Below are 25,557 nucleotides of genomic sequence, written 5' to 3'. Positions count from 1 at the left end.
TTCTTTAAGCTGAAAACATTGAACAACAGTGATACGGTGTTACTTACTCTTTACTGTGCTCACTTGATGCCAGGCAATACACGAAGCACCTGTATATGTCATATCATTTAATCATGATCGCCTAAAACTAGCCATGTAAATATCATGTATAGTAGATCCAACTGTTATTCAGTTTTTGCAGATAAAGTGATTGGAGCTTAAGTTAAATAATTTATCAAATGACAAAAGGTTTCAGATGGTGAAGCTAGAATTCAAATTTAGTTCCATTTGATATTGGAGGCCAAATTCAACCTGTTCACTTTCCTGCGTTCTCATGTTACTACAAGTTATAGTGCTTTAATGATTTAATTACAGCAAATTTTCTTTCATAATGGACATAAACTCACGGGAAATAATTAGATCTATATTCTTCCCAGCAGCTGAAAACTATGCTTATTAAAAGGAAAATAATATTAAAGTATAAGATCAATTTCAAGCATGTGTAATATAAGAGAGACAGACCATGTGTGGTAAAGGAAATTTTGTGGATCAAAGTGGGTATTGATGGGGAAAATTCTATATATGGAAAAAGAAAGAAAAAAATTATTTTATTCCTAAGACTGTTACTCAAGCTTATCTTTCTATGTTTCCTAATTGGAACTTGATTCCCAAGGGATTCCTATCACAGCTAAACATTAATTCAGTTGCACAGCTTTGTAGCATGATTGAATCTGGTGGCTAAATTTAGACCTGAGAGAACACAACCATAATCCTTGCTTAAAATTATTCAAGACAGAGACAAGTTCCAGAGACTGAGGAAAAAAGAAGGGATGAAAAAATCCACTTAAGTACTGGAATTCACTAATGCATTCTTTTATTATTAAGACTTAATAATAAAGCAGACTTAGGTTTACAGCAAAATTGGGAGGAAGGTTTAGACATTTCTCATACACCCACTGCCCATACATATGCACAGCCTTCCCCAGTAACAATATCCCCCACCAGAGTGGTGCATTATTGCAACTGATAAACTTACATTGACACATCATAAGCATCCAGAGTCCATAGATTACATTAGGGTTCATTCTTGGCTTGTATATTCTTTGGGTTTGGATATGTGGATAATAACATGTATCCATCATTATAGTATCATACAAAGTAATTTCACCTCCCTCAAAATTCTCTATGTTCTGCCTATTCATCTCTTCCCCAATCCCCAACTCCTGGTAACCACTGACCTCCTTATTGTCTCCATAATTTTGCTTTTCCAGAATGACATATAGTTGAAATCTTACAATATTTAGGCTCTTGAGATTCACTTCTTTCACTTAGTAATATGCACTTTAATTTTCATGTCTTTTCATGGCTTGATAGCTTATTTCTTTTTAGCACTGAATTTTACTTTGCTCTAGTTTTCTTCACTTTCCTACAGGGATAAACTCAAGTATAGTAGGTATACAATAGTCATCCTCCTTCTAGTGTGGAAGGAGGATGTTCTTTAAGCTGAAAACATTGAACAACAGTGAAATAGTGTTGTCCAATGAGAGGACACTGAGAAGGCACAGTGCCCCCTCAGTTTCCAAACTATGTGTATTTAAAAACCACTACAACGTCATTAGACATTACTAGCCAAATAGTCTAAGACAAATGTAGTTATGGAAAACCAAGATAATCCCAATACACCACAGCTTCTTTTACCAACACAAATACAGCACTTGCTATAAGCCAGATACTGTTGTTACCACCTTGTTTCAACTCATATCAGTGCTGGGAACAATGCTATGAGGCAGACACTATTATTATCACCATTTCACAGATAGGGAAACCAAGAGAAAGATTAAGTAACTGGCACCAGACCACACAGCCAGTAAGTGGCAAAGCTAAAAACTGAACCCAGGTAATCTGAGTACAGAGTACATGGTTTTAACTCTTTACAAACAATTTCTTTCAAAGCAAAGTTCTTCACTACCTGTTTCTCTAGAATTTAATTCTTCCTTTGAAAAGTTAGGTTACAATATGTACCTTTCTCAGACTCTGTGGAGTTAGCTAAGAAAAAGAAGGTAAGTGTTGGCAAACCTTCCATATCCGCATGTAGATGTTGGCGTCTGAGGGAGAGCCTTCACTGAGCTGACCAAGTGGGCTCCCCGCTCACGACGAGTCCTCTACATTCCGGCTCCATCTGGCTCACTTTCTGCTTCTACTTCCCTAATAGAACTTCTGAGTCCTAAAAATCCTTCTCAGGTGGCCCCTTTAAACCTGATGAGCTCAACAACAGACACAGCTGGGGTCAAGGAATTTGGAATTGCCTTAGGAATTAGAGGCTTGGGTTTTGGCACCTGTCTTCACTACTTTTAAACAAAAATACTGCTTTAGCTACCCTCCTCAGCTTAGGTTTCAAATATGACAGGTATTCTCCCCTTAAAAGAAATACTAATGAGTGGGTTCAGGAGTTCAGGTAATCTCATTTCTCCCTGCATTCACGCATACCCATGATTATTCCAGAATGAGTTTACAGAATGCTGTACCAGGGCATTACAATAGGCAATTTTTTAAAAATGCCATCAAGGTCAGGTTAAATCACATGATTATCATTATGAACTATGCAATTGGCCTTATCCAGAATGAGAAGGGAAGTAGAGGCCATTAAGCACATATTTATCGTTAAAATTATTTCTAATATTAACATGATTATTATTCTCACAACAAATTTGTGATGTGTGTACCTTTATCTACATTTTACACATGCATAAACTCAGGTTTATAGATGTTTAATAACCTGTCCAGGGCTTCCTCTGTAAGTAGTAAGAGGCTGAGCTCATATTTAAAGCCATACCTGTCAAAACCAAAACACATACTTTTTCAAGTATTTCTCGACCAGTTTATTAAATCTCTCTTTGCACCTGACACACATTCTCTGTATTATCCTATTCTCTACTGAAAACATCTGAACACACTTGCACATATGTTGCCAACTCAGCACAAGTGATGGAGAATGGAGAAGATAAGCACCCAGAAGTGATTTTGTATTATCTATATTTTCAGCCGTAGTCTGCTCATTCTTTGTTAGTTGCTTTATTATTAGTAATTGGTTGGGAATCAGCAGAATTAAAATCAAACTGAGAAAGTTCTCAGTAAATTTGTGCCAGTCTCATAAAAAATAAGTGCTTAACAATATGTAATAACATGTATCTAATAGTGATAGCTACCATCTATGAAGTGCCAGACATTTAATCTAATTAGTTTTTAAAGCATCCCTCTGAGGTTGGCATATAATTAGCTCCATTTTATGGAAGAGAAAACAGGTGTAGGGATGCTGAGTAACTTTCCTAGGGTTATGCAGCTGATAAAGTGGCAGAGCTTGGATCATGTAAGCTCTGTCTGACCTGAATGCCCCCAATCTGCTCAGCGTCATCTGTGTGATTGTCTCAAAGCAGGAGCTTCTCACCATGAAAACATGGAGACAGTGGAATACTAAAGGGAGATGCAGAATAGTTTCTGTACAAATTTTTTTTGCTTTTTCCCCCAGCTTCATGAGGTATAATTGACAAATAAACTGAACATATTTAAAGTGTAAATTTGATGACATTTGACATATGTATATACCCATGAATCCATCACCATAATCAAGATAATGAGCATTTCCATATCCCCAAAAAGTTTCATCGTTGTCCTTTATCTAATGCTCTGTTTTCTCATCCCCAGGCAACTACATTAACTGCTGTCAAAATACATTAGTTTGCACTTCCTAGAATTTTACATAAATGGAATACTATTAATATATGTTATTTGTTGTCTATCTTCTGCAATTAGAATAATTATTTTGAGATTCATCCATGTTATTGTATGAATTTTTTTCCCTTTTATTTTTTGTTTTTATTTTTTTGAGACAGAGTCTTGCTCTGTCGCCTAGGCTGGAGTGCAGTGGCGTGATCTCAGCTCACTTCAAGCTCCATCTCCCACGTTCACACCATTCGCCTGCCTCAGCCTCCCGAGTAGGTGGGACTACAGGCGCCTGCCACCACACCTGGCAATTTTTTTTGTATTTTTAGTAGAGACGGGGTTTCACCATGTTGGCCAGGATGGTCTCGATCTTTTGACCTCGTGATCCACCCGCCTCGGCCTCCCAAAGTGCTGGGATTACAGGTGTGAGACACTGCACCCAGCTTTTTCTCTTTTTTTATTGCTATTGCTGAGTGTGTGGATATACCAAAATTGCTTATCCATTCACCTGTAAGTGGATAGGTTTTTGGGTAGTTTCTAGTTCTGGGCTGTTACAAATACAACTACTATGAACAATTGTTTACAAGTTTTTGTGTGGACATATGCTTTCATTTCTCTTGGATAAATATCTAGCAATGGAATGGCTGGGTCATATGGTGCATGGGTAACATTTTTTTTTTTAAGTTTCTCAACTGTTATTTAAGGTGGATGTACCATTTCACATTATCACCAGTGGTGAATGAGAGTTCCAATTGCTCCATCACTTTGCCAACATTTGATATAGGCAGTCTTAAATTTTAAACAAGGATCTCTTGGGCCCCTACAGTGTGCTCTATAATGAACAAGAGGGCATGGGAGCACTAAAGAATTAGAGGACAAGGAACTCTACCCTATATGGTTCAAAATCTACCTGGGGAGACAATAAAGTAATGAGAACACCTTTAGTACAGATGTATATCTATATCTATGATCTGTGAGATATAAGAAGGATTAATATTATATAATATCTATATATGATATGTTAGGCATTATTAAGTATAGTTGGTCAGGTTTAGCTTCTAGGAATAGATCAGCTTTGTACCAACTTTGAGAGAACAACAGGATTTGTATTATTAGAGAGAGGAAAAAGACGGGGTTTCAAAGTCCTCTATTGATTGAGTTAACTTGAGTACACATTTTAACCTCTCTATTCCTCATCACAGAGGGTTATGTTGTGAATTACCCTCATCAAACAATAAGACAGAGTATTATGGAATCATCTGCTTTCAAAGCTCTCACCAGAGAAGTTGTCAACCCTGCAGATTACATGGATTTAGGCAGAGAAATTGATAATCCCTACCTATGTATTTGGAGAGATAACTCAGATTCACTTGGGCACATCAACAGAAAAAACATCACCCTCCTGTCATGTTAAACCTGCACTCAGCTGAGTACCAAACACAGTATCTATTTGCTGCTTTGAAGAAAGTTCAGGTCTACCATGCCTTTAAAACAGCAAATGGAAACTGAATTTGGCACTCAGTAAACTGCCTGCCATAGATTGGTTCAAATAATACAAGAGTTTGGCAAGAGTAGGTAAGATTATTATTATATCTCAAAGGAAAAAATGATTTATATGCACTTTTAAAAATAAGTACTCATCCTTTTAAAGAAATAACTTCTCTGAATTTAAACAAAAATCTATAAAGATACATTGGGAAGAATCATGATTCCAGTGAAGTTTTTCTTCCTTTGAATTTCTCTACAGCTGAATGTTCTGGTTTGTGTTCCAATGTAAGCCACAGACCACTTGGTTCTTTAAAACTATGGTCCCAGTTTTTCCTTAAATATATCTCTAGACACAGAGCCCATGTTCCCCAAGAAAATTCTCAATATCACAATATATCTCAATAAGCACAATTCTCATAGTGCTTAATGTTTTCTAGATCCCAGTAAAATTCCTGAACTACTTTTTCTAGAAATTCTGTTAACCTTAATCCTTACCTGCACCTCAGCCCAATATCACCTACACAGCCCAATATCTGATGGATTTAATTCTTCCTACTCTCTTTCTCTATTTCTCATCCCTCATCCTCTTGAAATGATCCTCTAACTATCTGTTTCATTCTCCTCATTTACCCCACCCCTTCCTGGGAAAAGCTGAGTGTTGGGAGAAGCTGAGGCAGGGCTTGCATGTCTGACATAATGTAAAAGAGTCTTGGAACATGTCCAGGATCCAGGGTCTAAAACCCCCCGTGGCCTTTGGAACACCAAGCTCTGTGCTAAAGGGTGGAGGGCTACGCTGACACACCATAATCTAAGGCCAGGGCATAAAATCCCTCGTAGCTTGGATAGAATCCAGGGCTCGTGGCTCTGGAATGTGTCTAGACTTGCTGGCTCTTTGCTCCTTGCTCTCCCAGGATTGATTGTATTTTGAGTTAAAAGAACCTGCTCTCCACTATCTCAAGTAGCAGAGCAAATGCTAAACCATCACAGCTGTAAATCATGTGCTTAATGCAATGTGCCTTTTCAACCTCCACATTCTCACCACCTATTTCTTTGTTGGATTACCAATAAATAGCGTGGGCTCCCAGAGCTCAGGGCCTTCACAGCCTCCACAATCACAATGGCCCCCTGGTCCCACTTTACTTCTCAAACTGTCTTTTTCTCAATCCTTATACTCTGCCGGACTTCATTGCCCCCATGACCTGGTGTTGGGTCTGATCACACAAACATTCCTGGCACCCAACATGGGGTGACAAGGACCCTGGTGAAGGAACGCTAGAGCGTATGAAAGCAGAGGACACATCATCAAAGGACACCCGAGGATGTCTAAAAGAAGCTCGGCGGGAAAGTTGAGTACTTGGAAGAACCAGGGTAACAATGGGACAAATTGAAAGCAGACATTCTGCTTATTTTTCTTAAGGCATTTATTACAAAGAGGGGGAGTGAAAGTTAGTACTTAGAATTTGTTATCACTCTTTAGTGCAGTAAAGCAGTTTTGCCCATGGTTCCCAGAACAAGGGACTATGGAGTTGGATAAATGGGAGAGAATTGGCAGAGATTTTAAAAAAGCGTATAAAGATGATGCAAAAATTCCAGTCTCAGTTTGGTCAATGTGGGCGCTAATAAAAGCAGCTCTTGAGCCATTTCAAACAGATGATAAGGCAGATTCAGATGAGGAAGAGGAGGATGAGCGTACACAACTAACTTCAGATTCTGAATGCAAGGAACAGAAACTGGAGGAAATTAAATGAAAGAGAAACTGAAGAAAGTATGTTTTACTAGCCTGTCAGCTCCACCTGCTGAATTAAGTGAATAGCCACCTCCTCTTTCTCTCCTTAATGGGAGAGAAAATCAATTAGCTATAAAACTTACCATTCCTGTAGTTGCAACATTAAAACCTGGAGCAATTGGTAGTACTAAGACCCAGTGGAATCTGAGGTTTGTTTATTCAGAGGGCGCCTCAATAAACCGAGGCATATCTGGCACAGTCAGTGCCCTTACAAACGGCAACAATTGTCTCCCGCCATGGCAGGCAGTGCTGTTGTGGACCTCTGCAGCACAATTCCCATCTCCCTACTTCCTGGAGAGCCACCAAAAAAGGTCCCTATGGGAGTTAGGGGACGCTTGCCCTCAGGAATAGTTGGTCTATTGCTTAGAAGGTCTGGTCTAAATTTGAAGGGTGTCACTGTGCATACAGGAATGATTGGTTCTGATTATACCAGAGAAATGCAATTAGTTATTAGTTCCTCAGCTGCATGGTCTGCTTCCCCAGGAGAAAGAATTGCTCAGTTGTTGACATAAAGCTGGGAAGCAGCACAGTGAAAAGAACAGGAGGCTTTGATAGTACTAATCCAACAGGAAAGGCTCTATATTGGGTTAATCAAGTATCTGACAAAAGACCTATTTGTACAGTAGACCTGCTGTTGGATACTTACAGATTGACACACAGGCCTGGTTGGCAGTAGTCCCCAGAAAAAATAAATCATGGGCTGCTTTGCATAGGACAAGTAAAGCCATCTTGAAGCTTCAGTTTCATGGTTAACCTGCCTCTGCTAGAGAAAAACAGATTTAATGAGCACACAGGCATGATATGGGTTGAATGTGTTCATTGTGGTGTTTGTGGCCTTTATGATGGGAATGTTCAACCTCTACTCCTACTACATTGGTGTAAAACAAAATGAAGCCTTCACAACAGAGTTTTAAGACAATGTTCTGGGCTATATTTGGACTTTGAAGTGAAATCAGTGGTCATCAATTATAACCACAAATTCATTGAAAATATTGGTTATGTTCTTTATGGGGTCTGTAATGTTACAATGGTCATTGTTTTGCTAAATATGTGAACTGCCATGATCAACAATTTATTCCAGGAAATTGAGGATGACTCTGATGTGGAGTGGAAATTTGCAATGGCCTAACTCTGGTTTTCCTGCTTTAGGCAGGAGACAGCACTTCCTATTCCCCTTCAATCTGGTGCTGGGTCCAGGGTCCCTGTTTTGTCTCTTGCTGAAGCTTAAAGCATGGATTTCTGAGCTCTACCCAGGGTCATAAAAAAGGTCTCCAGGAAAGATGTAGAGATAAGTAAGTAAGTAGAGATAAGTAAGTAAGCAGAGATAAATTGAGACAAGTAAGTAAGTAGAGACAAGTAAGTTAAGTAAAGTAGAGACAAGTAAGTAAGTAAAGTAGAGACAAGTACGTAAAGTGGAGATAAATAGAGATAGAGATAAATAGAGATAGGGACTTGCAGGAACTAACAGGTACCACAGGGACAGATAGGGATAGATGAAGACTAGCAATATAAGGTCAGTGCCCTAAAGAGGTACAAAAGCAAAGACTAGCAATATAAGGTCAGTGCCCTAAAGAGGTACAAAAGTAGAGACTAGCAAAGACTAGCAGAGATTTGCAGGGACAGACAAGAACATTCTGAATTATGGAAATTAGCTATGGCTCAAAGGGCAAATATAAAAGGAATAGAGGGGAGGGAGGTAAGGATAAAAATGCTCTTTCTTTTCTCTCCGGGACCTTTTGGTCCTTTAACTAAACTTATTCAAGGGGTGGATGCATTGGTTTCTGCGGTCTTTGCTGGCACAAGCATTCCATTCTTTAACTCGTCTTAAGGCCACAGGCCTTAGAAAAAAATATGGTCACATACAAAGAGCTGGGTAAAAGGAAAGATAACTATATGGGGAAGAGGATTTGCTTATGTCTCTTCAGGTGATGATCAGGTGCCTGTGTGGGTGCCCATGAAACATCCGAAGATCTATCCTGAGCCACAGCATCTAGTGGGCCCACCTGTACAGTGTGAATTGAAGGTTTGAAAAGCCTTGATTTGCTTTCCCTGTGCCTTCTGTTAGAAGGGGCCTGTTTCTCATTATCAGTGGCCTCCTGGCTACAGCCAAAAATGTTTTTGCTTCTGTTTCATTAGATTTACTAATATGGAGGTGAGGGTATGCTTGTGTTTTTGCAGGAGATGAATGAACCATGTAGGTGCAATCCCCATGACATGGGGACAGATCAAGAAAACCGCACAGGAAGCTGAAAAACTGCTGGAGCACCAGGGTTTTACCTACAGATGCTTAATGGACCAATGCTTTCTGACTGAGCTTCTCTCTACCCTGAATGCAAGAGACCTGAACAGTTAGGCAGGAGTATCATCACCCCTATTCAGCATGAAGAAGTTACAGAAGATGGACCTTCATTCTTCTGTAACCCCTAGAATTAAGGGTCCTCTTGAAAAAGGGAAAGGGGAGATGTGTGGGAACTATTCAAACCAGAGCGACTCCAGTTTGAATAAGGGCTAAGAAAAATGAAGCTGGATCACCAACCGGCAATTAAAGGCTGCAGAGCATGAAAGTGCCTTGCTCAATTAAAAGAGGCCACCTTTTATGCTAGAAATAATGATAGCTAGTAATAATGATAGTAATAATAATACCTTCTGTTTTACAAAAAAGAGAAGAGGGGCATGTTGGGTAAAGCTGAGTGTCGGGAGAAGCTGAGGCAGGGCTTGCATGTCTGACATAATGTAAAAGAGTCTTGGAACATGTCTGAGGTCCAGGGTCTAAAACCCCTTGTGGCCTTTGGAACACCAAGCTCTGTGCTAAAGGTGGAAGGCTACCCTGACTCACCATAATCTAAGCCCAGGGCATAAAATCCCTCGTGACTTGGATAGAATCCAGGGCTCGTGGCTCTGGAATGTGTCTAGACTTGCTGGCTCCTTGCTCTCCCAGGATTGATTGTATTTTGAGTTAAAAGAACCTGCTCTCCATTATCTCAAGTAGCAGAGCAAATGCTAAACCATCCCAGCTGTAAATCATGTGCTTTATGCAATGTGCCCTTTGACCTCCACATTCTCACCACCTATTTCTTTGTTGGATTACCAATAAATAGTGTGGGCTCCCAGAGCTCAGGGCCTTCACAGCCTCCACAATCACAATGGCCCCCTGGTCCCACTTTACTTCTCAAACTGTCTTTTTCTCAATCCTTTGACTCCGCCAGACTTCATCACCCCCACGACCTGGTGTTGGGTCTGATCACCCCAACAATCCCTCTCCATGGGCTCCCTACTATCCTGTGAGCACCCGTCTATCACTGGACACATTACATTTATGGTAACCCACAGTTGCCCATACAGGCCAGATCAGACTCAGGACATCTGATTTCCAAGCTCAGAGACCTAACCATAAAAATATTCTACTTCTTAGTGTCTTGAAGACCTCGGGACTAACTTATAGATAGAGCTATTCAATATTCCTAATTTGGGAGGACTTTCAGATTTTTAATATTTGGTATCAATTTTAGAGCATAGAACAGTATTTCGGATTTTGAAAATATAGAGATATATTGATATGGCTTATAGGGAGAACCATCTATAACAAAGACCTTGAGAAGCTTCAGAACAGTAATTCCTTGGCACAAGCCCAGGTGAATCTACCATACCGATGTTACATTCAGGTCTAAGGGAAGAGTGTTTTATGAGGCCCCAAAACATTGTACTTAAAAAAAGCTATTTATATTAAAAGTTACTATTTGCAATTCTGAAAACAGATGTAGACAAATACAGATCTAGCTCCTCTGGACAGAACTGAAGCACAGCAGTCTTTGACAGTAACCAGTTGCTAACTAGGTGTTAGAAGAAAGACTGGCTAGGTGTTAATGAAGATGGAAGTACAGTAGTATACAAAATGCAACAGCTCTAATTCAGAGTTTGTCCTGGGTCATATTTAGAACAGAGTATTTTTCATAGGGATGTCATTTATTTCACAATAAATTTAGTGGCTCCATTGATTCTGATTAGCTACAGAAATGTTTAGTGATGACTGAACATTAAGGTGAACAATAAATATGACTCTACAGATAACTTTGGGAATATACTACTTTGAAACTGTTTTTGATTTGTTTTAAATTAAATATCAACCTTAAAGCTTGCAGAGATTTTGATTAACCTTATTTTTTCCTAGTCTATTGAGAAAAAAAATTAAGCTTTATACAGTTTCCACTTCTGGAAAATGAGATTCATCTCAGAGTTCTTGTGAGATAAAAAGCTCTTAGAACCATGCCATGCACACAGCAAGTGCAATTAACTGTTTGCTGGTAATATTATTAAAACCAACAAGTGTAGACAGTCAGTATTTGTAAAACGAACGAAAAATAAATATGTTTTAAAATGCCTGGAAAGGGTATATATCTTTATGATGTATGACAGTGTTCCTGTGGTGAGATTAGCCTTCAGTGACAGATCAGGGAAGATTGCCAGATAAGATTCCTTGTTACAGCTCACATGCTACTTCTGAAAAATCCCTTTGTACACGTTCAAAGCAAATGGCAATAACTAACCGGAAAAACAAATGAACACAAAGCAAGTTTCAATGTCTGTTTTCATACAAAGGAAATAAATACCCAAAGGCTAACTATTTGGACATGCTCCAGCTTTCTAGACAGTATTGGAAAATGCTACCTCCATGTTCCTTGGGGTGGCACTGACCTTTTTGTTCTTTAAACTACATATTAATGAAATCACTTAACCACATTGTCATGGCCACATTTGTAATCAGTCTTCAAACAGCTTCCCTAGTGCATATCCTATATCTAAAGAAGAGTAGATACTCAGCCAGTGTAATATCAAGGGAAAAAGCTGCTACCTTCTGGAAGAATTCACTAGTCTTACTTGACCACACTCACAATTCTTACAGCATAGCTGGTTATAAAATTTTTGCAACTCTTGTAAATCTAAGATGATCACTTATTTTTTGCCTTCTTTGAGCACCATATCCACTCCATTTGCTGACATTCAGTGTGAAAACTGACTATACACACATTCTGAGGTGAATGTAGAATGAAGCTGAGGTAGGTTTACCCTGCAGTCATTGACAAAAAAAAAATGCTCCTTGATTATGTATTACTGTTTTAAATATTATTTGCAACTAAAATGCATGGTAATACTCAGGAGAACAGAGCTTTGGTCAGCATAGCCTTTATTTCTTCATAAAAGGTGGCCTGGTGTGTTGAAAAGACAGCCATTCAGAGAGATCTGGCTACAGATTTGGGTTCTACTATGATGTGAACTTAGACAACTGACTTAAATGCTCTGAGTCTCAGTTTCTTTACCCGTGGAATGAAAAGAATAACCCTTGCCTAACAGGGTTGTTGCAAGCATTAAAGGATGTAAAGTGCTTAGCACAATACCTGATACATAGGAGCTCAATGAATGCTAATATATTCCTCATCTGATAAAAAGAAGTTAGATATTGTTTTTAAAATGCATTGCACTATTCTGCTGGCTATGATTTCAGGTAACAGTAGTAACTTGTTAGAAACCCATTTTAGAAGCCTGTAATAATTATGTGTCCCAAGTGCTACAGAAGACTTTACAAAGAATCTGATCTGGCCATCAGAGAGAACCAGTGGTGACAATTGGCCTTCCCCTCTACCTAAAACCCCCAGGATTACAGTTTACCTCCTTGTGAATCAGCCCCATCAATCTTTAGGCAAGTTTAACTTAGAAAATGCTATTTAAGTTGAGTCCTTGTTTCCCTGTAATAGCCACTCACTGATTAATTCTAATTCTGTCCTCTAAGCCACCATATGTCCAATGCAATGGATGTGATTATGGTAATAGGAAGAAAAAGCCACTAAATTCTGGATATAATAGGAAGGCCCTCGTAGGGCCATATTCTCTTCCAGAATACAGAGATTCTTAAGCCATTTGGGATGAGTGGCTGAGTAACTGGTCCTCAAACCCTTTCTTTAGTGATGACCCCACACTTACATCTGTTGAAGGAGGGGAGCATATGGTGGTGTAATCATCTCCATTGTTTAGCTGAAGAAATGGAAATATCTTAAGATAAAAGAAGGAGATGGCACTTATCTTATAGACACATACCCACCCATTTATTCAACTGCACCTGTTGCTAACCAACTATGAACAGAAAGGCAAGGATAAGTCACTGAAAAAGGTACCTCACAAGGAAGTGAGGCTCTAGCCAATAAGGATATTTATGATGCTTCCTTAAGGTGTAATAAATATAGATGATACAAGGATAAAGACATTGATAAGATACAATTGGCCAGTGACCTTGAACAAAAATGTGGACATCCAAATGTTATCTTTCCTTGAAATAAGTTGCAAAGCCTAATGCCAGTAATATCAGCAAATCTAGCCATCAAGGCTAACAATAGGAACTCACAACAACAGATTCCATTGGCTAGAGTGAAGGTGCTAACGGGAGTAAAAAAAAAAAATGGAAAATAAATTGTGAGAGATTTCTGTCTCTTTCTCACATGTGGCAGATGATTATTTTTATTATTACATGTGGAAATATATTTTGGCTGGAACATCACTTTAGGTGTCAAGATGTGTGACTTAATTAGCCACAGAAAGAATCCCAAGACCTGTTTTAGCCAGTAAGCAAAGCCAATAAAACAGAGGCTAAAAGTAGAAACACCTGCTAACTTCTAATTATGGCAGTAAACTGAGGTTAGATTGGCCACTAGTGAGGCTGTTGAGTAGCCACTGATAACCTGAGTTTTCACCTATGTATGGCACTAGCCTCCACAGTTGAGTATGAAACCACAGATGAGACAGAAATGGGTGGTTTGGGTGGGGAGGGAAGTGAAGGATGGGGAGGAGATTATTATTCCAGAGCCCAGAGCCACTGCATTCTCTAAGCTAGATAGAGGGGCAAAAAGGCCAATTGAGGTTATCTTCGAGGTCCTCTGGAAGGCATCTCATCCAGCTCTGGCCTCTGGTGATCTGCAGAAGGCAGAAGTATTATTGTTATGGTGTTAGGCTGGTCCTTACTCCACATGCTGAGTTTCTAGTTTCCCATTGATATTCCCTAATCTGCTTCAGGGTTTTCAAGGTGCCAGCTCCTCAATTTCTCTACAGCCTGATCTTTCTCCCAAGAATCTATTGGTTCTTCTTGATTGCTGATAGGCATTTTCCTGTCAATCCTGCATTCTCACATCCAGATACCTGTCCTGATAGTTCCATCACCTCCAGAGGGACACTGGACCATGCTCTGCAGCCCTCTGCTGCCCTCCACTGGCCATATCTGATGGCCAGGGTTTGCTCTGAGCTCCCCAGGCAGCACGGTGTGAAATGGCTTACTCTTGAAGCATCTCCCAGGAGACCAGTGGACTGCCACATTGCCAAAGCAGCTTACCACCCTGGAACACAAGGATACCATAACACAGGGCCACTCTGAAGGCCCTGTCCACAAATTACTCTTCAAAGAAGAGGTATCAGCCTTTCATGTACTAAACATATGTTGACCTCTGTGGACAAGAACATGGTAAGGCTGGGGAGACAAGAGATGAAAAAGAAATAGAAAAATACTCTCAGAAAGCTCCTGGTGCTGCATGTCCAATTTGGCTGGCCCATTCCCAGGGGCTTGATTTTCGTATTGGAGAGAAGCAACTTACTCTCTGATCCCCAAGCCCAAGTCCTTCAGGAGTTTCTAGAAACGAACTTCTCATGTTTCATGGATGTCATTCAAATTTGAATTTTACCTGCCATGTCTTTGTCTTAAAAAACAAACAAACAAAACAAAAAAAAACATGGCATCAAAGTCAAAGACATAGAGTCTGCCTTCAAGAAATTTCACAGTTGGAAGGAGAAAGATAGTCATAGAAAAAAAAATTAAAAATAAGTCATGATGTGGCAAGAGCCAAGCTGTGTGGGAATGAGAAGCAAAGACAATTAATTAGGACTGTGGGGATAAGGTGAAGCATTTAAGGGTTGTCTTTGTAAAACAGAAATCTGATCAACATTGTCTACAGGCTCAAATAGAAACCCCTTAGCATGATCTAAAGTAGGCTTCACAATATTTCCCCTACCTTCCTTAACAGCTGCTCTCATCATTCTCCAATATCTGCTGTTCCAACTGAAATTCATCTTTATCTCAACCAATGTGCAACCCCAGAACCCATGGAGAGAGAAAGAGAGAGAGAGAGAGTTCCAGATATCCCTTCCCAGTTCAGATATCAGTCTCAGATCTTCTGTGCTTCACTTCCTCCTCAATTTCTCGTCACCTCTTGTTTGATTTATTCAGCTCTCTCTTTTAGACCTTTATCTGGAAAGACAATTTTGATCTGGAAAGACAATTTTGATCTGTAAGGTCTGAAGCCAGACACATTCTCTCCCTTGGATATTTATGTGCTTTCTCTTTGGCTGTCTCAGCTCAGCCCCACTAAACCCAGATACTCAGAACCCAACCAGGCAACACCTATGTCCCATCTGTGAAGTGGCACCTGAGATCCTGAAACATTATTGCCCACAGCAGGTCATAGCCTCTGTTTATCAGCTTCCTCCCCATCTCTGTCCTAGGATGTTAGTCATAAATCAAAGCTATAGCAGCTACACTGTATCTTAGGTAATTTCTCTGAATATTTTATTTTATCTTCTTTCACCCATTGGCTACCATCTGAATTGTTCCTTTATGCTTTTTCCTTGAAAATACTGCTAAACTTACACATTCTGTCTCTACTGACAGTGTCCAACAAAGCAGCCCTTGGACAGGGTTAACCCCAATATCCCAGAGTACCACTTAATTTGAAAAGAGGGAGTCAGACAAAACTATGGTGATTACGAGAATACTGGTAGGATCAAGGAATGTTTATTGAGTGCTCAGATGTGCCAGGTTCTGTGCTAGGTACAGGATGTCATTTGATCTTCACAATTGCCTTTTGAAAGAGGTAGTATCTCCATTTAAAGAGAAGGACACTAAGACTTTGGAAATTAAACTATTTGCCTAAGGTTTTCTTTCACATGTGTGATTTCAGAGCCTGTACTTTTTTTTTTTTAAAGTGAAAGCAAGTTTATTAAGAAAGTAAAGGGATAAAAGAATGGCTATTTCATAGGCAGAGCAGCAGCATGGGCTGCTGGTTGCCCATTTTTATGGTTATTTCTTTATTATATGCTAAACAAGGAGTGAGTTATTCATGAGGTTTCCAGGAAAAGGGTGAACAATTTCCGGAAGTGAAGCTTCCTCCCCTTTTTAGATCATATAGGGTAACTTCCTGACATTGCCATGCCATTTATAAACTGTCATAGTGCTGGTGGGAATGTCTTTTAGCATGCTAATACCTTATAATTAGTGTATAATGAGAAGTGAGGACAACTAGAGGTCACTCTTGTCATCATCTTGGTTTCGGTGGGTTTTGGCTGGCTTCTCCACTGCAGTCTGCTTTATCAGCAAGGTCTTTATGACTTGTATCTAGTGCTGACCTCCTATCTCATCCTGTGACTAAGAATGCTCTAACCTCCTGGGAATGCAGCCTAGTAGGTCTCAGCCTCATTTTACCCAGCCTCTATACATGATAAAGTCACTCTGGTTTAAAAGCCTCTGACATTTTCCCCCTTCCTTTTATAAGAGAACCCTTAATCCTAAGGGTTGCAGAGGGATGAAGATCCATCTTCTGTAACTTCTTCAGGCTAAATAGGAACGATGATATGATATCCCTGCCTAACTATGAAGGTCTTTTATACTCAGGGTAGAGAGAAGCCTGGTCAGAAAGCATCAGTATGTTGAGGGCCTCTCATAAATCTTGAGTTTCAACAAAAGGTGATATTTGGAAGATTAATAAGTGCTCAATTTAGGAAAACATTCAATAAGCTTATCTTGCATTTCTTTTTTTACTTTTTTTTGGAGATGGAGTCTTACTCTGTCACCAGGCTGGAGTGCAGTGGTGCAATCTTGGCTCACTGCAACCTCCACCTCCCAGCTTCAAGCGAACCGTGTCTCAGCCTCCTGAGTAGCTGGGACTAGAGGCACGCACCACCACACCCAGCTTTTTTGTATTTTTAGTAGAGATGGGGTTTCACCATGTTGGCCAGGATGGTCTTGATCTCTTGACCTTGTGATCCTCCCGCCTTGGCCTCCCAAAGTCCTGGGATTACAGGCGTGAGCCACTGCACCAAGCCGTTATCCTGCATTTCTACACAAAGAGTACAACAGCAATATATCCCACAACAGTTAAGCAAAATTATCCCAAGTAAACTAAATAAGAAGGCTTTCCATGAACTGGGCAACTGATGGAACCAAGCTGATATGGGACCGCTACCTGATTCCAATATGTGGACAAAATTAGAATATTGATTCAGACTTTTACATTACCCACTCCTTTTGTTTCTTCTGAGCAGCAGCCAGAGATCACTGGTGGTTTCACAAGAATAAGCAGAGTTAGTCTAAATTCAGAAAAAAAACTTAAAAAACAACTCATGAGACTAGAATCTAATAACAGACATACTATAGTTCCCAAAACATAATTATTCTCTCAGAGCCTGTACTCTTAACCCCATGTTTTTTCCTGGTTGCCTGCCTCTCAGACAGTCAGTACTCTATAGCTATTTATTGGATTTTCTAGATGAAACTGACATTTGGCCACAGAACCGCATTTGGATTTGTATTAATTCCTAGAGAATCTTGAAAGTTTTGTGCTTCTACAGAATGTTCTTCTCATTCTCTGAAAAACTGGAAGGTCTTGAGTAGAGTCCAAAATCTACTGTTAAGTAGTGAGAGTTATTTGGAACTTAGCATAAAGTGGTCATCTTTAATGGAGTAAATTACTATTATTGTTGCTGTTATTATCTCTTTTAGTTGAATCTGAGGGAATTCTATGAGAATAAGGAAAGCAAGAAATCCCTTTCATTAAAATGGGATGCAGCTAAGTGTAGTTGAATCTGAGGGAATTCTCTGAGTATAAAGAAAGCAAGAAATCCCTTTCATTAAAATGGGATGCAGCTAAGTGTACATTCAAGTAATATGATAAAAGCATAATACACACATGCCATATGGTATATATGCTCATTTCACTGTCAGGTTTTAAGTAACGGTTGCTAAAAAGGCTATTATGCAATATGGTTTTTTATGTCTCTTACATCAATGATTTTCTTTTAAGCTCAATTCTTTGTCCTCTGTTATATTCCCTAAGGGAAGAAAAGACACATCTTTCAATCTCAACTGGCAATTTGTACTTTTAAAAGTAAAATTCCAAAAGTATGATAAGACTACATCTGTTGTGTTCATCACTATAGCCCCAATGTTTGCCCATTTAGGCACCCAATAAATACTTGCATATTGAAATCAGTCATCACTCTCACAACTATCACAATCGCCCTCATAGGCTAAACTTATGCAGGTTGCTGATGCTTTGTGTGAATCAGCCTGGGAGCACAGATACATGTAAATGCTTAGGCTGCCTCTTTTCCCGTGCATTCCTGAAGCTCCATTTGGAAAGAAGAAAGCCATCTTCCAGAAGTGAGTGGGGCACTTCGTTTCACTAGGGCTTTGGAGTGGAAATGGATTGAGGTGTCATAAATGAATGTACTTTCAGTACTGTGGAGATGGGACAGAATGTGAGAAGGCAGCATAATCAAATGCAGTCTGGCCCCAGAGTGTGATGCTGAAGTTACCTGGAGAGTCATCTCCAGCAACTGCAGGGCTCAGACTATGCTGAGAAACATAATTAGCTACAAGAGATAACAAAATAAAAAGGAGACCTCTCCACCACCTCTCAAAGGTACTGAATAAGTTCATCTAAACCAGACCATTAACAAATTGTCCTAAGCTCTCCCCTTTATAGAGATGCATGTCTACCAGCATCCACCTACTGTGCTTTTAAGGAGTGCAGGAGAAACAGTAACCCCTCGCTGACCATTCAGGTCTTCATTAAATTGGGACCAGCTCTACCTAAGCACTTTGCACTTAGAGAGGCAGATATGTAATTGTTAAGAGCATCTGTCCCAGAACCAGATTAAGTTCAAATCCCTTTTCCACTGTTGCTTACCCCAAGATCTACCTTAATTACGCTGTGCTGTGTCCTGAGGCGTTGGCCTGTGCGAGTCACATCAGCTGGCTTCCTTACCTTCCTGCCTCCCGGTGGGGAGCAATGGCAGGAGACAGGAAGAAAGGAGAGTGAGGTCTGATACTCCTACCTCTCTCCCTGCAGAGTGACCTTGGGCCAGCTACATTCCTTATCTAAAGATCTCAGTCTTTTGTAGATGACCCTATCCACACAGCCATATCTATTTCCTGGATCTTCAGGTTTAAGGTCTCCTTAAATCAGACAAATACAAGTGTGCTATCTGTCCCCTGTTGGGATCCTGCCTGATACACCATTTACTAGTATGTGATTTTGGTGAGTTACTTAACCTCTCTGGGTCTTAGTAACATCCTCATTTATGTTGGGGATGATAGTAGTACCCTGGTCACAAGGGTGTTGTGAGGATGAAATGATACATTAAAGCAGTTAGAACAGTGTTCAATGAAATATTAACTACTGTTATTACAGAAGCTCAGTTTGAGAAGATTCCTCTTTTTTAGCCTCAGATTGGCCTCATTCATTCTCTCATTCCTATTCTTTCTCTCTGACTTCATTTGAAAGGAAAATGCCTACACTTTTTTTAATGCTTCAGACGATCTGAACTGTCCCTATTTTCTGCCTGTCACTGTCTTTCCCTCCTTCCCTATCTGTGCTTCCTCATATCATCTCCTAAGAAGTCCCCTTCCAGGTTCCAGGCCTTCTTCTCTGCCTGTAGACCCTTCAGCTAACCTTTCCAAGTTTGCCTTCATTTATTGCTGGGCAGAGACTTCTGCACAATTCTGCAACATAACCAAAAGAACCACAGAGCTTCACGTTTCTGCAGAAATATGCAAATTGCTTTTTTAAAACTTTTCTTGTGAAAAAAAAAAGGTATGTCTATCAACAATGTGGGAGTTTGGTTGGTTTTCTGTTTTTGTTGTTGTTTGGTTTTTTGCATGTGAAAAAGCTTCAGTGGCAAAATAGACTGTTTTTTTTTTTTTTTGTTTTTTCTGTTCTTTCTTAACACTTACATTTTCCCCCAAGCATATTCAATACTAGACTATTTAAGAAGTTGTAAAAATTCCTATTAGGAATGTAATTGTAGTGCCGTGGGTACATTTGAATTTTGGTTTGCAAAGATCTTGGGAAGATAAATTTTCTGGTTCATCTTATAAGAGATCTATTTCCTGCAGAAAAATTAAAAACATAAATAATAGTTATATATCCCTTACTCATATCACTTTCTTGTTGCTTCTCTAAACAGCAAACAGTATTTACATAGTATAAAGGCATAAATGTACAAAAACACTGACCTAATGCCTTAGTGTTTTGTTTCGTTTAGTTTTGGTTCAAGTAAATCAGAACCAGTATTTAGTTTTCACACTGGAGGCTACTAAAACATCCTCCAGGGTTAAAAAAAAAAAAAAAAGGATTAATATGCTTAAGAATTAAGCAAGAGAATAAAATTATTCTTATAACTTCCTCTCTCAACTCTGATTACCATTCTACGACCTCCTGAACTTGAATGTCTATGTCTAAAAGAATAACACAGCCATGGTTGAGGTTCCAGGTATATACAATTGTGAATAGATAATTAGAAGCATCTTTCACGATTTTTCAGTTCCCAAAATGAGAAGTAAAAAACTAGAAGAAAGAATCCATCTTTTAAGCTGCAAATCATGTTCACTGAAAATAAAAGAAAATATCTGAGGCAGACATCTGAATGGTCAGTGTCTGCCATGTGAATTGACAGGCTCTTGTTTCTGCTGGGTTTATTTTGACATAAATGATAAACAAACAAACAAGCAAGTGCTGCCACCTGGCATTTGACAATGTGAAGATGAAGTTTTAACACACCTGCTCCGATGTTCCACAGTTAGACAGCTGCCAGCACCACTTCCTATATCAATTTGGAGGAATGAAAGGTGCACTCTCAGCATTCCTCATTCCCACATTTCCCCAAAGTGTGAAGCACCATACGGAAACTGTCAAGCTCAGTTCTGCACTGCTTGGGGTAACTATGGAGTCATGTGGGGGTTCTGCATGTGGAGGGAAGGAATTACTGCATGCCAGGAGGAGACAATGATTAAATGCAGGAAGAGATAGCTTCTGTATTAAACCATCTGAAAGACTGCTAATGACACTGTTTGCATCTGAAGCTGTCAATCTTGGATATTTTTAGATGAGAACAATAGCCAAACTCCTAAAATCAAAAATTGTATCCTCTCAGAATATGAACCCAATACTAAATAGGTAAGGACAGCAATCTTATCTAAATGCTATTCATGAAAATAAACTTTTATTTCCTTCTGTACTCACTTTTTAATTCTATATGTGGAGTACCTGTTGCCTATTATGTAAATATAAATACATGTATGTATGTGCTTCATAAAACAATATAGAAATGACAGAATCTGAAAGTTGTCTTCACCACCATGAATACTTTTGTGATACAAAAGTTTCTAAGTGACAAGCTAGGTGTTAAGCTAATACGCAGGTAAGATGTTTAAATAACATTGTAAAACTGCATTGTCTTTAAATATGATTCTCAGTTGACATGCATGCCTGCTGATAAAGTGTGTATATGGGGACAGGGAAATTCCAAATGATCCTCTGAACTTCAATTTGTTTAAATAAAGCACATTATGTGGTTGGGAAGGGAGGAGGTGAGGCTGAAGCAACACCGTATCTATTTGAAAACACTGGTATTTGAGCGAATACATTTTATTCAGTTCTACTACAAAGGCTTTCTAATATTTATATGCCTTTCTAAATGTCTCATTATCCATGGTAGGTTGGGTGGACAGATACCTTAAAGCGATATGATTCAATTGGGTCAAGCAGAGAGAAATGCAAGCATTTGCACTGCTGTGGGGTCAGAGAGACTCAGAAAATAATAACATGCAGTTTTTACAACTGTGCTATTAGGTTTCACTACCTGGTATTTGAAATTTTCACAAAGTAACTGACAGTGCTTCATAGTTTGTCTATCTTAGCAAAGTAAATAAATCTATTTATAAAATGCCAGACTAGCACTAACAGAATATTGACAAATCATACCAAATTGCATTGATAATTTAATGTTATTTAGGCATGCAAATATAGGTATAACAGGAAAATACTATCCCCCAAATATTTCACCATACAATCTCCAAAATATTTTTATTAAAGGAATTGACTGCTAAATAGAAAAGGTCTTATGAATGCATCAGTTACATATAAATTCTATTGCATAAGCAAAGCATTATTAGCATTACTGAACTATGAAATAGAATTGGGCTACAATAATATAGAATCAGATATTCTAATAATATCAAGAGAAGATTGATTTACCCTTAGCAGGAATATCTTCCTAGCTTTTATTTGTTATTTTCTGAAAATGACTTGAATTGCTTATTTTCTTTTTAATAGCAATAACACTTGTTCTTTAGAGAGTACTTAAGAAACATAGATTTAAAAATAAAAAGAAGCATATAAAAATCACCCATTACCCCACCGCTAGTCATGTTTTGGTATATATCATTTTAGATATTTAGTTACACTGTCCATACTTTTCCAAGGGTCATCATCTAATATATGATTAATATTCCTTTATGACATTATTTTTAATAACAAACTATAATTCCATTAACCCATCTTCTGTGGTTGATCACTTATATTGCTCCCAATTCTTCACTATTATTAGCAAGGCAAAAAGAACATCTTATGGGACCATGGCTTTGCACACATACCTAGTTATTCCCATAAGATTAATTCCAAAATATCATATTGCTGGATCAAAAGGTATACATCTTAAGGCTCTTTATAAACTATTACTAATTATAGAAGTAACACATGAACATAATTTCTCAAAAAGCAAACACCTATATTTTTTCTTCCTCCATGCCACCCTGCACTTCAGATGTAACCACTGTTAGCAACTTCTTATTCGTCCAGAAATTACAAAAATTGAAGCAGGCTAAATCTTAGCAATACCCCTTGGAGAGTATTCACTATCAGGACATTATATCTCTACCTCAATCCTTTTGATAATTTTACTAGATTTAGTAGCCTGGATATATCATGGCTCATAAAAACAGTCCACAATCGATAGACAGTAGGTTTCATTCAATTTTTGCTATTAAAAACAATGATATAACATTCTTGTATGTGTATTTTGCAAATTTGTGTAAATGTTTCAGAATAAAAGGAATTTGCTAGGTAAATGGATAGACGCCTTTTAATTTTGCTAGATGTCCCCATATTGCCATCTAAATAGTTGTGTTTATTTACATTTTTATTATCCTCAGCAACACTGAGTATTATGCAACATTTTAATCCTTGTCACTCTGCAAGCTAAGAAACTTATTTTTTTTTTGCTAGCTTTTATTTGTTATTTTCTGAAAATAAAATAAAATAAATAAATATTTTATTTATTATTTTTGTTGTTATTGTCATTTGTATGTTTTAAATTATAAGTGAGATCTATCACTCAATCTGAAACTCAAATTCAAAAATCCTGTTGAATCATCATATGAATTCTGAAGCCTGGTGAAATTCTTGTTCCTGCTATTCTTCAGCTAATCTGTTAGCTAAAAACTTGTTTTGTAATTTATATTATTCACTTTACATACATATTATATTGCTTTTACAGATGATAATTTAAAACAATAACAAGAGCTGTTTTCTTTTAGTACTGTTAAAAATGACTAACTGTTTACACGTCTGGGATACTTTGCTGGGAAATTATTGAACAGAAGCATCCCCACCTTTCCTAAAGCAGAGTCACTCAGCACCACACAATGGCCATTTGTATATGCCAAGAATTCAAAGTAACTTTGAAAGTGTCATGTCATAAACAATCTGCCCAGTGGCAGATATTATATATGGCTAGTTGATTATGAGGAAAATTTATTAAAATATAAGGTCGTACTCAAATACTCCAAACTGTATTGAAAAAGAAAAAAGGAATATACCCAAGAATACTAACAGCGATTATCCTGGGATAGTAGGATTACAGATTACTAAATTATAAGGTCTTGCCATGGGAATGCTAAAAAAATCAACATTAAGTGCTTTGTGCATGAACCTACTATGTATATCTTTTGAAAAACATACTAGAAGAAATTTTGAAATTTACAGGAATAATAATTCACTCAGTGAGTACATTTTGAATACTTCCTGTGTAGCTATGATTGTGCTATAAGCCAGAAGTATATGGCATAGCACTGGCTTTATAAGAGCTCACAATCTTAGATATACGAAACATGATGAGCAATGTCAAAAGAGAGAAGATAATAAAATGATTATTTAAATGCATCAACTATGCCCTTAGGGAAATCTAAGTTTCAGTTTTCTATTGAAATGATGGTGTTTAATTACAGTAGATCAGAGGTTCCCAAACTATTTGATTTCAGGACCCCTTTATACCCTTCAAAAATACTGAGGACCGGCCGGGCGCGGTGGCTCACACCTGTAATCCCAGCACTTTGGGAGGCCGAGGCCGGCGGATCATGACGTCAGGAGATCGAGACCATCCTGGCTACGGTGAAACCCCATCTCTACTAAAAAAAAAAAAAAAAAAAAAAAATTAGCCAGGCGTGTTGGCGGGCGCCTGTAGTCCCAGCTACTCGGGAGGCTGAGGCAGGAGAATGACGTCAACCCGGGAGGCGGAGCTTGCAGTGAGCCGAGATCGCGCCACTGCACTCCAGCCTGGGTGACAGAGGGAGACTCCGTCTCAAAAAAAAAAAAAAAAAAAATTATTGAGGACAAAAAAGAGCTTTTGCTTATGTGGGTTATATCAGTCTTTACTATATTGGTAAATAATATTGATAAACTGAAAAAATATTAATTCAGGAATAACACTAATAAACCCATTGCATATTAACATAAAAACACATTTTATAAAAAATAGCTCTTGGAGATGAAAAGAATTCTGAAACTTCCAAAGCAGACAAAAGATGTAGCTTAATTGTTTGGAGTTAAATTATGGCATGAAGTGGGATTTACCAGAAATAAAGAAACAAAGGATAAAAAGAACTGAATTACAATGCTATTGACTTTTATTTTCTCTAAACAGAAATCCATTTTGCTATCTTAAGGTGACCAAATTTCTTGTATGCCTGGACAGTTCTTGTCTATGCCTGTTGTTCTGGCATGACTACTTAGTTACTAACAGTGCCTGTCTTCACAAAGAGTCTCAAAGTGGACAATAACTTATCTTACCATAATACTTATCCAAAACATTGCATAATCATTTCTTTACGCATCACTTATGCATGTATTTATTTCATTCAACAAACATCTATTGAGCACCTACTAGGTACCAGATTCTATGCTATCAGTCAGGAATACAAAGTAGAATAAGCCTTTGCAAGATGCTTACTATCTGACAACTCCTGGTCCATAGACAGATCAATTGATTTTTATCATGCATTACCTGATTCAAGTCTCTTTTAACAAACATGATTATTATTATTATTTCCAAAAACATGGAATTACAATAGTAGAAGATAAAAGTTGTTCCTACCTTCAAGGAGTTTACAAGCTTATAGTATAATGGGAAAGCAGACAATTACATAAAAATTACTAGAA

The 25,557-nt window shown here is 38.4% G+C and overlaps 1 protein-coding gene across 4 annotated transcripts in view; it reads right to left on the bottom strand.

Moving 5' to 3' along the window:
• Nucleotides 1–25,557, bottom strand: part of PLPPR1 (phospholipid phosphatase related 1) — a 295,944-nt gene that overhangs the window by 197,099 nt on the left and 73,288 nt on the right. For 2 of the 4 annotated variants that reach the window (XM_063696626.1, XM_055350386.2), the window contains exon 2: nt 7,620–7,736. The exons of the other annotated variants lie outside the window; for them this stretch is intronic. The gene's annotated coding sequence lies outside the window, so the exon portion shown is untranslated. The remainder of the gene's footprint in view (nt 1–7,619; nt 7,737–25,557) is intronic. 4 annotated transcript variants of the gene reach the window in all.

The sequence above is a fragment of the Gorilla gorilla genome, chromosome 13 (genome assembly GCF_029281585.2).
Source record: "Gorilla gorilla gorilla isolate KB3781 chromosome 13, NHGRI_mGorGor1-v2.1_pri, whole genome shotgun sequence".
Classification (NCBI taxonomy): Eukaryota; Metazoa; Chordata; class Mammalia; order Primates; family Hominidae; genus Gorilla; species Gorilla gorilla.
The sequence above is the reverse complement of the archived record's forward strand: the minus strand, read 5'-3'. Positions and strand labels throughout refer to the sequence as shown.